Below are 13,042 nucleotides of genomic sequence, written 5' to 3' on the forward strand. Positions count from 1 at the left end.
GCCTTTACTAAGGTGATCCAAAGAAAATTTAGGCGAGATAAAGTACCCTAAACTGCAAACATATTTGAATACCAATTTAATTCAGAGTGTATTTAGTCTTTTTTTTTTTTTAAGACTATTTATTTGACAAAGAGAGATCACAAGAAGACAGAGAGAGAGAGAGGGAAGCAGGCTCCCTGCTGAGGAGAGAGCCCAACGCGGGACTGGATCCTAGGACACTGAGATCATGACTTGAGCGGAAGGCAGAGGCTTAACCCACTGAGCCACCCAGGTGCCCAGGAGCGTATTTGGTCTTTATACTCCTCAGAATAAAGTTAGTTGAGGGCCAGGAAAAGGCCAGTTGCTTTAACCAGGAAAACAATATGATATGTACTCATTCCAAGGATATACTTCTCAAGGCTCCACATAACTCATATTCCAATATTTATATTAAAGGTGACATACCAGGTAAAAATTATCCAGGAAGGTCAAAGAAGAGTTTTATAGCTGAGGGAGATTTACCCTAAATTCTACTGCCATACCCTAAATGTGTCCAGATTCTTATTTAAATCCTTCAAGACATTCTGTATGACTTAAGTGAAATCAGAAAAACTGCTATAGTCACTACTTAATATGTGGGGTTCTAGGTCTAAGTCCAAGGCAACCCTTAAAATTTTGACATTCAAGGCTCCATATAACACGTTTCAACTTTTTTTTTTAATTAAAAAAATTTTTTTTAAGTTTTTTTATTTATTTGACATAGAGACAGCAAGAGAAGGAACACAAGCCTGGGGAGTGGGAGAGGGAGAAGCAGCCTTTCTGCTGAGCAGGGAGCCCAATGTGAGGCTCAATCCCAGGACCCTGGGATCATGGCCCCAGCAGAAGGCAGACGCTTAACGACTGAGCCACCCAGGCGCCCCTCAACTCTGTCAATGCTGTACATTATCTAGGTACCTGGAAAGAGACAGATAGCAAAAGCCCCATTTTTCTGTTAATTGCACCTTTGTTGTTGTTTTAAGAGTCTGTCTGAGGCTGCTATACCTTCAAGAGATTTGGGGAAAGATTCAGGAATGCCGTGCCTTCCCAACTGAGGATTCAGGCTGAGCTCACTAAGGCTGTCATGAAGCAGTAAAACGGACAAAGATAAACCACATGGCATCTGATACTTGTCTTTGTATGTTTAAAATAAAAATGTGACGGGGCGCCTGGGTGGCTCAGTGGGTTAAAGCCTCTGCCTTCGGCTCAGGTCATGATCCCAGGGTTCTGGGATCAAGCCCCACATCGGGCTGTCTGCTCCGCAGGGAGCCTGCTTCCTCTTCTCTCTCTCTCTGCCTGGCTCTCTGCCTACTTGTGATCTCTGTCTGTCAAATAAATAAATAAAAATCTTTAAAAAAAAAAAAATGTGACACTACAGGAAAGTTAACATGTGGACCTAATTTTGAAAATACAAACAGGAAGCACCCCCACCCCAATATTACCATTAAAAAAAAAGGAAACCAAACCTCAAAGATACCTTCCAAGGAAGTCATGGGTGTGACCAAAACTAACAAAAGTAATAAACGTCATCTAAAACCCTGAAACCACCAAAAGCGAGGGTCTCATTCAACCAATTAAAAATCTAACACCTGTAAATTACTCCTCTCTTTGATTAGTAAAAATAGCATAGGTTTATATTTGTAAAATATCCTCCAAACTGGCTTTAAGTTTTTCAGTAACAAAGGATCATCATTAACAAGAAAAGATCCAATGTCAATATTCTACTTAAAATAAGGACACAATAATTAAAAATGAATACAATTTTCAAAAAAAGGTTTTATCACTGTGATGCTCATGATTTAAATGTACAAAAAACAGTCTGATCAATGGAAACTAGATTGTTAAATTTGACTTTCTTATTCCCAGAAATAAGCATAAGACTGTTGTGTTTCCAACATTGCAGGGGAAAAAAATACTTCCGATTTTAGAATACTTCTATTAACAAAGCTAAGATTTAAAGAAAAATTTTTTCCCTTTAACCACTATACAAAATTGGGGACACTGATACATTAGAGCTAACTTTCAACATTATTTTTATTCAGTTCCAGAGCCAAAGTATTCTGACGCTTTATTATGCAGTAAAGAGGTATTATTCTCCTGAAGCGCTCAGTAACCTGGAATTGTCAGATAAATTTTCAGAAGAATAAGTTTCAAATACTCAAGACAAATTAATTTTTTTGCTTCTTTTTGTAGGAATAATATGGTAATCTACATTCTAAAAGAAGGGGAAAAAATATCTCACTGGTAGAACATCCAGAAATCTGTGAACACTTTTGAGATATATACATGTTTACAGGGCACTAGAATAGTTAAGTCTCCTTAGATTCTACCTTCAACCTGCAATCTAATTTTCCATGTGTTATTTACCTGTTTATAACGTCTTCCCTTTGTAAGACTACCTCTATCACCTACCTACACAAAAACAAGCCAAATGAACCACCACAAGCACATTCATAAATATAAACCTAACACAAATGACAAATAATTTGAATACTAAGTTACTACTATAACTTGAGAAACTTGACATAAGTACCAAAAGAGCAATAAACGGCACCCTTTACTAGTCTTGATGTGGTTTCTATATATGTAAATAACACTTAAAAAAAAAATCACTTGAGAGCCAGAAAATGAAGATGAAATGAGAAGTTGGGGCACAATAGGAAGTACTGACCAAAATATTTATGTTGTAACACTCCAAACAATGATAGCAATTCCCCCCCCATCATATTTATCACGAAGTACCCATGGAAGAAATATATCCACCTTCAATTTCTTAACACAACCCATATTAATACCCTGTTTCCAAACACATGAATGCTGAAAAGGCCAGGACAAGGGAGAAGGCAGGAGAATTTATGGAGTTAGGTATACAGCAAAGATTTTATGTAGCTCAGCTCCAAGTTATGCAATAACCAAACTGCTAGTGATAGAAATCAACTTTTTTTTTCTGAGGTTTTGTTTTTTTGAAAAAAGACCTCTCCATTCCTTCCCTCTGTCTCAACCAGGTGCTTGAAATTTTCATCCTCCAGAAGACTATGGAAAACAAGTAATCTACTAGATGACACTTACCTGACCAAAGGTGTGGTGTTGTTTTAATTAAACATGACAGACATCACAATTGGTCACATGGTAAATTTTTCTTAAAATCGGCAGCCCCTTCTCCCATTTACACTATTGATTCTAACAAATGCAATCTTCCTTGAGGTGGAAATTGGTACCAAAACAAACAAAAAACCCAAAGCCTTGACAGAAAGTCAATCAATAGGATTCCACCATTTGAAATTATCAGAACCGATCCGACGTTCATGGTGTTACAAAATAAACTCAGAAAAACATGACAGGTACACGAAATAAAATACATCCTCTTCTACTAGCCAAAAAAATAAATATCATATAAACAAATAACTGAACAATGCTGAGCAAAATGGCAAAGTTGTATTATCTTCACTGAACAATAACAAAATTATTTGAGATAATATATACTCAACAGCTGAAAGCTTATTATGGCCCAGGCGGCTATCCAACCACTTTGGAAACCCAAGATACCAGAGGAAGATAAACACCATTTGAAGACTGAGAAAAGGACATAAACCTCAGTTTAATAATTTGGTGACAAGCTAGCCCTTCAAGAGGCATTCCCCGAGGACATTCCAAGACAATTAATGGAACTGTATTTAGGCAAAGATCTACTGCTCCACAGTGCTTTGGGCAGAGCACTGACCTAAGAGTCCTCAGACGGACACTTCAGTCCCACAACGACTGAACAGCTGTGTGAACTGAGCAGGCCACTTACTCCATCTACCTGGGGCCTCAGTTTCCTCATTTGTACAATAAGAGAATGTAGCATAATCCCGGGGTCCTCTCCAGCTCCAACATTCTATGACCCACTTTTAGTACTGTTTATCTGAATCAAAGGTCTGACAGGGTCACGGGGGACAGGAAGAAAAAGCAGTGGGAAGGATCGCTATCTCCTTTTGCCTTTCACATTCTTGCGGTTTTCATTACTCCCATCTTCCTAAAAGCTGGCGCTTGTTTTTCTTCTTTGCCTTTTCCATCACTGCTAGCTACAAGTGTTTGCAGACGCCTCTTGCTCCATACAAGTTCTTTCCTCTTTGATCAGCCTAACCATCTTGCCAGATTCCTTTAGCCTCAGACCGGCTTTTGTGACACCAAGACTCGCCTTCCGACTCTCCGTATCTACCCTGGACCCCAGGGGCACTTTTATACTCTTTATCCCCGGCTAGCATTTAAAAAAAAAAAAAAAAAAAAAGCAGTTTGCATCCTACTGCCACACGCACCAGCCGGGGCCTGGCAGGTCCTGATGTGGGATCTCGCACCCCAAAGCCATATCGAAGCGTTCGTATTTGTTGTCTTGACTCCATATAAGGCACTGTTCCTTGAGGCTTGCTTACACCCCCCACCCCACCGGGCACCCCCGGGCTCATCCCACCATGGGAGTCGCAGATCCCTCATTTGAAAAAGGAGGAAAAGCAAAAAGACGCCAGGCGCTACTCGGCACTGCAACCCGGAGGTGTGAGGTGGCCGAAAGCAGCCCCCCTCCGCTGGCAGGGGTCGGCGCCGGGGCCCCTCACACGCCCACCCAGACACATGCGCCAGCATAGTACCTACACTCGACCCCCTCTGCCCGCCACGGCCTCGACACGACGCCCCTTGCTCGCCCCCAGCGCCCTCGCCCCAGGCGCCCCCGGCACCCCCCGCCCCCAGCGCGCAGCTACCGCGGCCGCCTCCCGGCCCGCGGAGCGATGGCGGCGCCGCGGCCCTGCCCGGCGTCTGGGCGGCCGGGGCGCGGGTCCCCGCCCGGGCGGGCTCCCCGGCCTCGCTCCCTGGCCCCGCTCCCCGGCCCCGAGGCCAGGGCTCGCCCCGCAGCTCCTACCTCGTTCGGCCCCTGAGGCGCCAGCCGCCGCCGCCGCCCGCCCGCTCGCTCCCTCCCTCGGCCGGGCCGCCGCGCGTAGTAGCCTGCGCAGGGTCCCCGCCCGGGGTGACGGCTCCGGCCGCCGAGTCTCCTCACGCCGGGGCCCGCGGGGGCGCGCGCGCCGCTCGCGCACCGAGACCGGAGCGCGCCCCGTGCCGGCGCGCGCCGCTTCCTGGTTCCGCCCGGCGCGCGCTCGTGAGCCCCGCGGTCCCTCACACCCCGTCCGCGGCCGCCCTGAAGGGACCCGGAATCCCCCGGCGCGCACGGGGGGGAGGGGAGGGGAGGGGAGGGGCGGGCGCCGCGCGCAGCCCCTTGTCGCCGGGGCGAGTAGCGTCCCCTCTCGGCTCCCGAGCCGGGTCCCACGGGGCCACGAGCACATGCTGCTTTGTTTGGGTCGGCTCGACCACCTAGAGCAGGGCTCGCGCCAGGCTGTTCTGGTGGCGTTGATTGGCCGCCCTCCGTGGCCCGCCATCCGCCCCCTACCCACCCCCAGCTGAGGCCCGCGTTCCGGGTCCTGTCCCTCCCAGGCCCAGGTCAGAAGTCCACAGCTGCCCCATCAATAATTATCCCGGGTTTGCTCCCTGGAGGACGTTTCAGCCAGGACTGCCGCTTACCCCCCACCCCGGGCGGAAAGCCTGAATGGACACAGCGAGAGTTTACATTCGCCCAGGCCAACGGGGACGTCCACAGTTCTAGAGTGGGGTGTGGGGAGGTGGGGAGTTTAAGGGGGAAAGCGGTGTCTGACACCATTTCCCTCCCTGGGGACTCTTGCTTGCTCCCACCAGTTAGAGCCACGGGGAGGAACGGACTGCTCTGTTGAGAGGCAGGAATAAACACGATCACCTTTATAAGATCCAGGGGAAAGGGGTCTCTGAAAGCCTTTTCCATGTAATGGGGAGGGGGTGTGGTGTCTGAGAAGGCAGCCTGAGTCACCCCCTCTCCCGTGGCTACATCTCTGGAGCTGGCCAGCCGTTTCCCTAGCAACCCTCCAAGGGCCAGCTCCAAAGCAAGGCATGTCAGATCTCCAGAAACCTAGCTGCAGGGACAGAAGGAGAAGGACCCCCCTCCCCCTCCCGCACACACGCACACAGAGCTTCCCTGCCTACAGTCTGAAAATCTTCATGTCAAGGGATGACCAAGATCTGCAAGGCCCCAAGTTCTCCCATAATCCTCCTTTGGCAGCTCTCTTCCCAGCAGCCTTTCCTTCACCTCCAGAATAGCACCAAGAACAAAGATCTTTGTGCCTGTAGCTGATCTCAACAGAGTTCTTCTCCCCCACCCAGGCAACTGCTTCTATCCCACACTTTGGGCCAACACCTGGCACGGTGCTTTGCCCAGAATAGGTGCAGGGCACTTGGAGGCCAGAGCAGGAGGACAGGCTGGAGCAGGAAGCTGGACGGAAGCAGGAGGTCTGAGCTGTCTGGCACCTGACAATCACTGTGCAAGATGTTTTGGCACCCGAGCACACCACATTTCTCCTTCTTGTAAGTTTTCCTATCTGCACACATGCTGTTCCTTCTGCCTGGATTGTCATCCTGCCCTCCAGGTAGCTGCCCTTGGTCCAGGAGCTGAGAACCTGTCTCTCCCTGTTTCCCACCACATGATGCTCATGGCTCTAATATGGCACCTCTTATGTTGAAGGGCAATTTCTTGTTTACATGTGTCTCTACCCTTGACAGCACACAAAATCCCATTTACCTTTAAATCCACCCCCATGCCCAGCCCAGAGCAGACATCAGATAAATGTTTGAGGAACAAACCCTACACTCTAGAATAGAAATGGAAACCAGGGGGACTATGTAGTAATCAGGGGCAAAGAATCTAAAACCAGACTTGCTGTCAGCTCCCTGAGATGTGAGACCTTCAGTTTTTGGCCTCGATTTCCTCACTGTAATGTGGCAATACTCAGAGGACATACCTCGCAGCACTGTTGTCGAAATTAAGTGAGGTAATCCATGTAATCCATGTATACAGGTATAGGGCTTCGAATGACTTAAGCGCTATTGAGTTGTTAACAAACAGCAAAGGTTTGCACCCCTCTTCCTAGGACTGGTCAGGTCTAGAATTCCATCCAGCCTCCTTGGCTGCTGCTGACCGATGGCCACAGGGGGCTAGTTCGAATGCTCTGGAGGGTGGAGCAGGTATACCTCTTTGTTCTTGCGTCTCACAGCACATCTTGGACTGACCACTGAGCACCAAGCTAGATCTGGCTGGCTGTGCGCACAGACATGAAGGACGAATGATCTGGGTGACTACCTCAGCAAAACAAGAATGTTGTCAACCTGAGACAGGAAGGAAGGTCTAACACCTACCTTTCCCTACTTGCCAGTTCAGACGAGATGAGACCCTCTTCTCTTGGGCCTCAGCCACACGGTTCCCTAGGTGGAGGGGACACTAGACTGGGTGATAATGAAGAAAGAATCCTAGAAAGAAAGAAACTGAACAGGAAGCTGGGATCCAGAAAGCCCTACAGAGAGCCCACAGAAAAAGTTCCCAGAGCCATACCTACAGATGCAGTGACACTGACTGGAAAGAGAGTTGGTCATCTCCTAGCTGACCGTATCCTGACCCAGAAAAGAAAGAGGCTTGAGGACAGCCTGGAAGTCTGGTGGGCAGCCCTTGTCCATACATCTAACCTACTCTTACCTGGGGACTAACTCTAGCCTCCTTCCCTTGCTTTCAAAACAAGCTTATGGCTACCATGGAGAAGAGACAACAGCTCCCCACTTCACACCTCCCTCAGCCTTGCCCAGCCACAGTGAGAATGTGAGGCCATTTTCTGGAAACATCATTGACACCACAACCATAATCCCCTCTAGTCAGAGACCCATCCTCACGTAGCTTCCCTCTCCAGAATGCTCTGAGCCCTGGGTAACCACCTGCCACACAGAAGCCAAGGAAGAACACTTGTGGGAACTTCTCTTCTTTCCTAGTGGAATGACTCCTCCTTATTAAGTCAATACAGGCAGTGGACACTCAACAGATGGAAAGGCAGATCTCCAGATTTCCGGGACCTTAGGATGGAGATTTGTCTCTGGAAAGGCTCTGTTGATGCTAGGGCTTACCTCTGCCAGAGCGTGGGTAGTGAAAAAAGCCGAGTTTTTCAGTTTGATCTGGAGGGTGGAGCAGGTACAAATCCCAGTTCTGCCAACCTACCAGCTGTGGAAACTTAGTTAAAGTACTTCACTTCTCTGAAGACCTCAGTTTCCCTCAGGTGTGAGTCATGGGAAGTAAAGTATACTATCTGTTTGCAAATACATAGAATCTTTCTGGGATGCACCCAAGACCCGAGTAACTGCGGTTGCTCCCACAGAGGGGATCTGGGGGGACAGGAAAGGTGAAAGACTGACTCTTTCCCATTTTGAATCTTCTGAGTTTTATAGCAGGTGCTAGACTACCTATTAGAACATTTGGAAGGGGCGTGTGGCTGGTTCAGTCACAAGAGTATGTGACCCCTTGATCTTGGGGTCACGAGTTAGAGCCCCATGTGGGGTATAGAGATTACTTAAACAAATAAAACTTTAAAAATAAAGAAGTGAAACATACGGAAAATAAACTTTAAAAAGAAAAAAGAGAAAGTGGAGAGACCCTGTTTGTGAAAGTAGCTAACCGTCATGCCTGGCTTGCAGAAGGCACTAGATAAATGCCCATTTACTCTTTCTTTCCCTCAGCCCAACCCCAGTCAGCTCTCTGGGCCAGGAGTGGGTGGCATGGGGGGCGAGGTGGAGGCAGGGAGATGGGATGTGAGTGATGGATGTGCAGGTTCTTACAGGACTCGCTTGGGAATTCTCACACACTCTCTGTCTTGCTCACATGCGCCTCACTTACTTGGGCTCCTTTCCAGGCAGAACTAAAGGGGTGGCTCTCTGGAAAGCCAAAGGGGGCCCCAACCGCCTCTGCCTTCGCCTCCAGGGACAGTGTCACAGTGCCCTCTTCACCCAGAGCCCTGGGGCGGTGCTGCTGCATTATCCAGAGAGGACAGGACTAACCCAGAGGAGGGAGCAGAGTGTTGCCCTAGGCAATGTCTTTCAGGCTTGGTGAGTGGGATTAAGAATTCAAAAGTTAACCCAGCAGCAGGCAAAGTCGAGGCTGCTGCTGCTGCCCTAAGCAGGAAAGCTGGTCAGTAGGACTAGAGCAGGCAGGGGCCAGGGTGGCAAAGGAGAGAGCCTTCTGGGTGCTGTGGGTCAGGATGTGTGAAAGGGAAACAGGGGTCTTATACTAGTGCGAGGGAACCCCTGAAGTGTGGGAGCGTGGGGAAGCCCTGTCCTGTTTAGGGACCTTCGTTAAGCCTTTATTATCAAACAGGCAGTGGAACACAGCCTTTCAGCAGCTAGTGAAGTCATAGGAGTGGCCTGCAGTTAGGATTGAGGGCTATAGGACAGCACTGGAGGAAATGTCCAGCTCTACTGGCCAAGGTCCCTGAACACCTATTATGTACTAGTTGCTGGGACTGAATCTTCACAGCAATCCTAGGAGATGGGTCTTGCTGTTCCCCTTTTTTTACACAGGAGGTGGTTCAGCCCAGAGAGGCAGACTCACCTGCCCAAAGTCACACAGCAGATCCAAGCTTTGCGCCAGGTCCTGAGAACTCCAAAGCCTTTGCGTTTTTCTCTACACAACCCTGACCCCATGATAGATGGGGCCCAGTCTTCATTTTGGCTTTATATCCCCCACTTGCTCTGGGCACTGGGGACCCAATTTTGGAGGCTGGGAGCAGGGGAGTGGGCAGTGAAGGTGTGGGTAGGTTTGTGACATAATGAACCAAGGAACAATGAGAAACGGGGACAGGAGAAAGGAACCCCCTCTAGTCATAACAAAGGAAAGTGGCAGAGTGGTGGGGGCGGCAGGCAAGAAGATGCCCAGTCCTCTCCCACACACCCCTCTGAGGCCTGAGGTCAGGTACTGGGCTGGCTCAGGAACAAAAAGATTTCTTGGTGTGGAAGGAGGAGAAATGAGTGAGTAGAGGGGCCTGGTAGTCCTCCTGGAAGAGGATGAGAGCCAGACTTGACCCAGGGCTGCTTACGACAGCTGGCAGTCCCCCTCGGAGGCCCAGCTCTGTGCCACCTCTCCCCACTCCACCCCTAGGCTCCAGGGCCTCCCCCTGCTGCGAGAAGGAAGAGCAAAGGATGGGGTCCTCCCCATTCTCCTGACTGGGGAGGAAATGTGTGCTCAGCAGACATTGCAAACCCCTTCCCCTTGTCCCATAGGTGGCTCTCCCAAGGCAAGTAGCTAGGGCAGCCAGACAAAGGAAGGCAGGCTTTCCCCCCCCCCCCCCCCAGCCAGGCCCAACCCCCCCCCCCCCCTATTCCCAGAAACCTAGGAGAGTCACTGTGCCTCAGGCGGGATGGCTTGCCTTGTGTTCTCTTGGTAACTTCACTGTAAACTGACTTCCCTGAAGAGTGGTAGAGGACAAGGGACAGAGGCAGGAAGGGCAGACAGGTTTCACCCAGGATCCAGAAGCTTCTTCCCCTCCCCCAAATTCACACAGAATTACTCACTGCACACACACCCCTTCCCAAGGTCCTGTTCTGTCCTCAGGGACAAGAATGGATGCAGCCTATCCACAGGGAGGAACCAGGATAGGAAGACAGGGGAGAGGCAGGGACAGTGATCTTGGGGTGCAGTATATGCTGAGTATGGCCTACAGCTCCCCTTCTAAGAGCTTTGGGGGGTGGGGGCTGAGGCTGGAGAGGAGATAGATAATCCCAGCAGAGGCAAGGTGGGGGAGAGCAGGGCAGTTAAGCCCAAGGGCTTCAGGTCTCCCTCTGTGGGCACAGAGATACTTCCTGGAATGCCTCCAGCTTTCTCTGGAAAGCTCTACACCCCACCCTGCCTCCCCTCTGCCCTCTGGCTCCCACACCCCAGGAACTCTCCTTGAAGAAGGTGCTTAGAACAGAGGAAACAAAGACATCTCTGTACCACCTCCCTCCACCCCTGGGGACGATTAGGTCAAGGTGACCTCAATCTGTTCTCCCCAAGGAAGGGGCATGAGCACAGCATTCTGGGCTAACCTGGTTGGCAAGGGCAGGCCAGAAAAGGGACTTGAGATGATTCTTCCCTTCCTCCATCAGTTCAAACCCACCTTCATTTAATGCACAGGTCACAAGGAACCCGGGCACGGACTGGCGTTCAGATGGAGGTCCTTCGACTGGCTAGCCCAGCCAGAGGAGACGTCTTCCTTCTGTGAGTGCATGCTGGGGATGGGGGATGTCTGGAAGGCTATACTGAGACCTGCACTCGGGGCTGGGCCCCTTGGATCATCATGCCAGGTGGGCACTTACTGGCCAGATGGTTGTGGACAGCTCTCCTTTCCTGGCTAATCAAATGCGCCTCTGCCTGCCTTCAAGGTTGTTGCAAGGATCAGTTGAGTTAAGGGGTACAACGATGTTTGTGTACCAATGTGCTATGATTCAGTTCAGGCTATGTCTTTAGTATGCTAACTACAAACTAGGCTGGGGATTATTACTATTCCTGGTAATATTTTATGGTCTGTCTTCTTTGGGGGAATGCATTCCCATATTATTTTTATAATCCTTCCTCACTCCCCATGTAATGTTGTATCTTGGAATTGGGAATTGAGGAGCAATTAGCAGAGGTCAGCCTGGGACCCCAGCTCAGTCCAGACCCGAGGCAGTTTCTGACCTTCCTGAACTCCATCCCATAGGCCTCAGTTTTCTCCTCTATAGTCTGGGCCCCTAAAATCACCAGGGTGCTTTGTGGTGGGAAATAGCAGAGACCAAAGCTGGGGACTGAAAGCAAAAAGAAACCCCAAATATTACATTTCTGGGGAATTGCATTATCCAGAGCCACGACCACAGTCACCTCTGCCCCCAACCCAGCTTTGACACCCTTCCCTTCTCCACTCCCTTGGGTGGCCTTTGCCCATCCTGGGAAAGCTCCAAGGCTCCTCCTTCTCCCCATTGCATCGCAAAGGGAGGACAGAGGCACAAGGAAATGGGAGAAACCCAGACTGAATCAGAGAGTCAGACAGAGACCAGAGACCTAGAGAGAAAGAATCAAAAGGAGGAGGAAATAAAAAAGCAAGAGGAGGCAGCAGGCAATGAAGGACACTGGGATTCAGGGCCTCACACACAGAGGCCACACTGGGGAGAGAACCAGAGTTAGCCCAGGGAGAAGCTGCAGCCACTGAACACAAGGTGGGGGGCACAGCACGTGACTCCCTGAAGCTATGGGGGCACATCCATTTGGGCCAACCCCTCCAGTGTGGTTCACTGGCACCTTAGTCCTAGTTTCTTTTAGGACCCAGGGCTATCCACCTTCTAGCCAAGCCCAGCCCAATCTAGCTAGATGTTTGGTGGGTACAGCTGCCAGCTGGAGCAGCAGGTCCCTACAGGCCCTGGGGAGCAGGCTGGAGAGGTGGCTGCCTGGAAGCGGACAGGCAAGGCTCCCACTCCAGACTTGCCACCCCCATGTCACCTTCTCCAGATGCCCAGAAGTGGGGCATGGCAAGTGTGGCCCCCTGCCTTCCAGATGGGGCTCAGAGGACTTGGAATCCAAGGACTCTCCTCCCAACCACTGGCTTACCCATCTGCTGGAAGCAAGAGGCTGGAGAGCACAAACCCTCCGTCTTTCCATGGGTTTACATCTGCCACGGACAGGTGGTGTGACCCTGGCCAAGTCATTTCCTCTCTCCAGTCTCTGTTGCCCCTTTTGTAAAATCATCCTTACAGGTCCTTCCAGCTCTGATACTTGACTCTCATTCCAGGTGACCTAGCGCTGTGTGTCTGGCCCTCCTCTGCCAAATGAATTGTCGGGAGTGAGGAAAGAATCGAGGGAGAGGCCATGTGCTTCCCCCTCCATGAGACTAAGAGACTGCAGCCGTGTGCGAGACCCAGAGACCCCAGCTTCTGGGGCTGGAAACTTGGCTTTTTCTCTGAGGGAAAAAGAACAAAAGTGGGGAAGGTACTGAGGGGCAAGAAGGTGGGGGAGGAATGAGAGGGGGGAGGGAATGGAGAGAAAAGGGTAGATCCAAGAAGGCATAGGGAGGGAGGGAGGTAGATGAGAATGATTCCCTCCAGGACACATGGTCCTAGCCCAGCGAGGCCCTCCCTTGGTGCTGCCAATTCCAGCTGC

The sequence above is a fragment of the Lontra canadensis genome, unplaced genomic scaffold (genome assembly GCF_010015895.1).
Source record: "Lontra canadensis isolate GAN:19392208 unplaced genomic scaffold, GSC_riverotter_1.0 scaffold43, whole genome shotgun sequence".
In the NCBI taxonomy this organism is placed as follows: Eukaryota; Metazoa; Chordata; class Mammalia; order Carnivora; family Mustelidae; genus Lontra; species Lontra canadensis.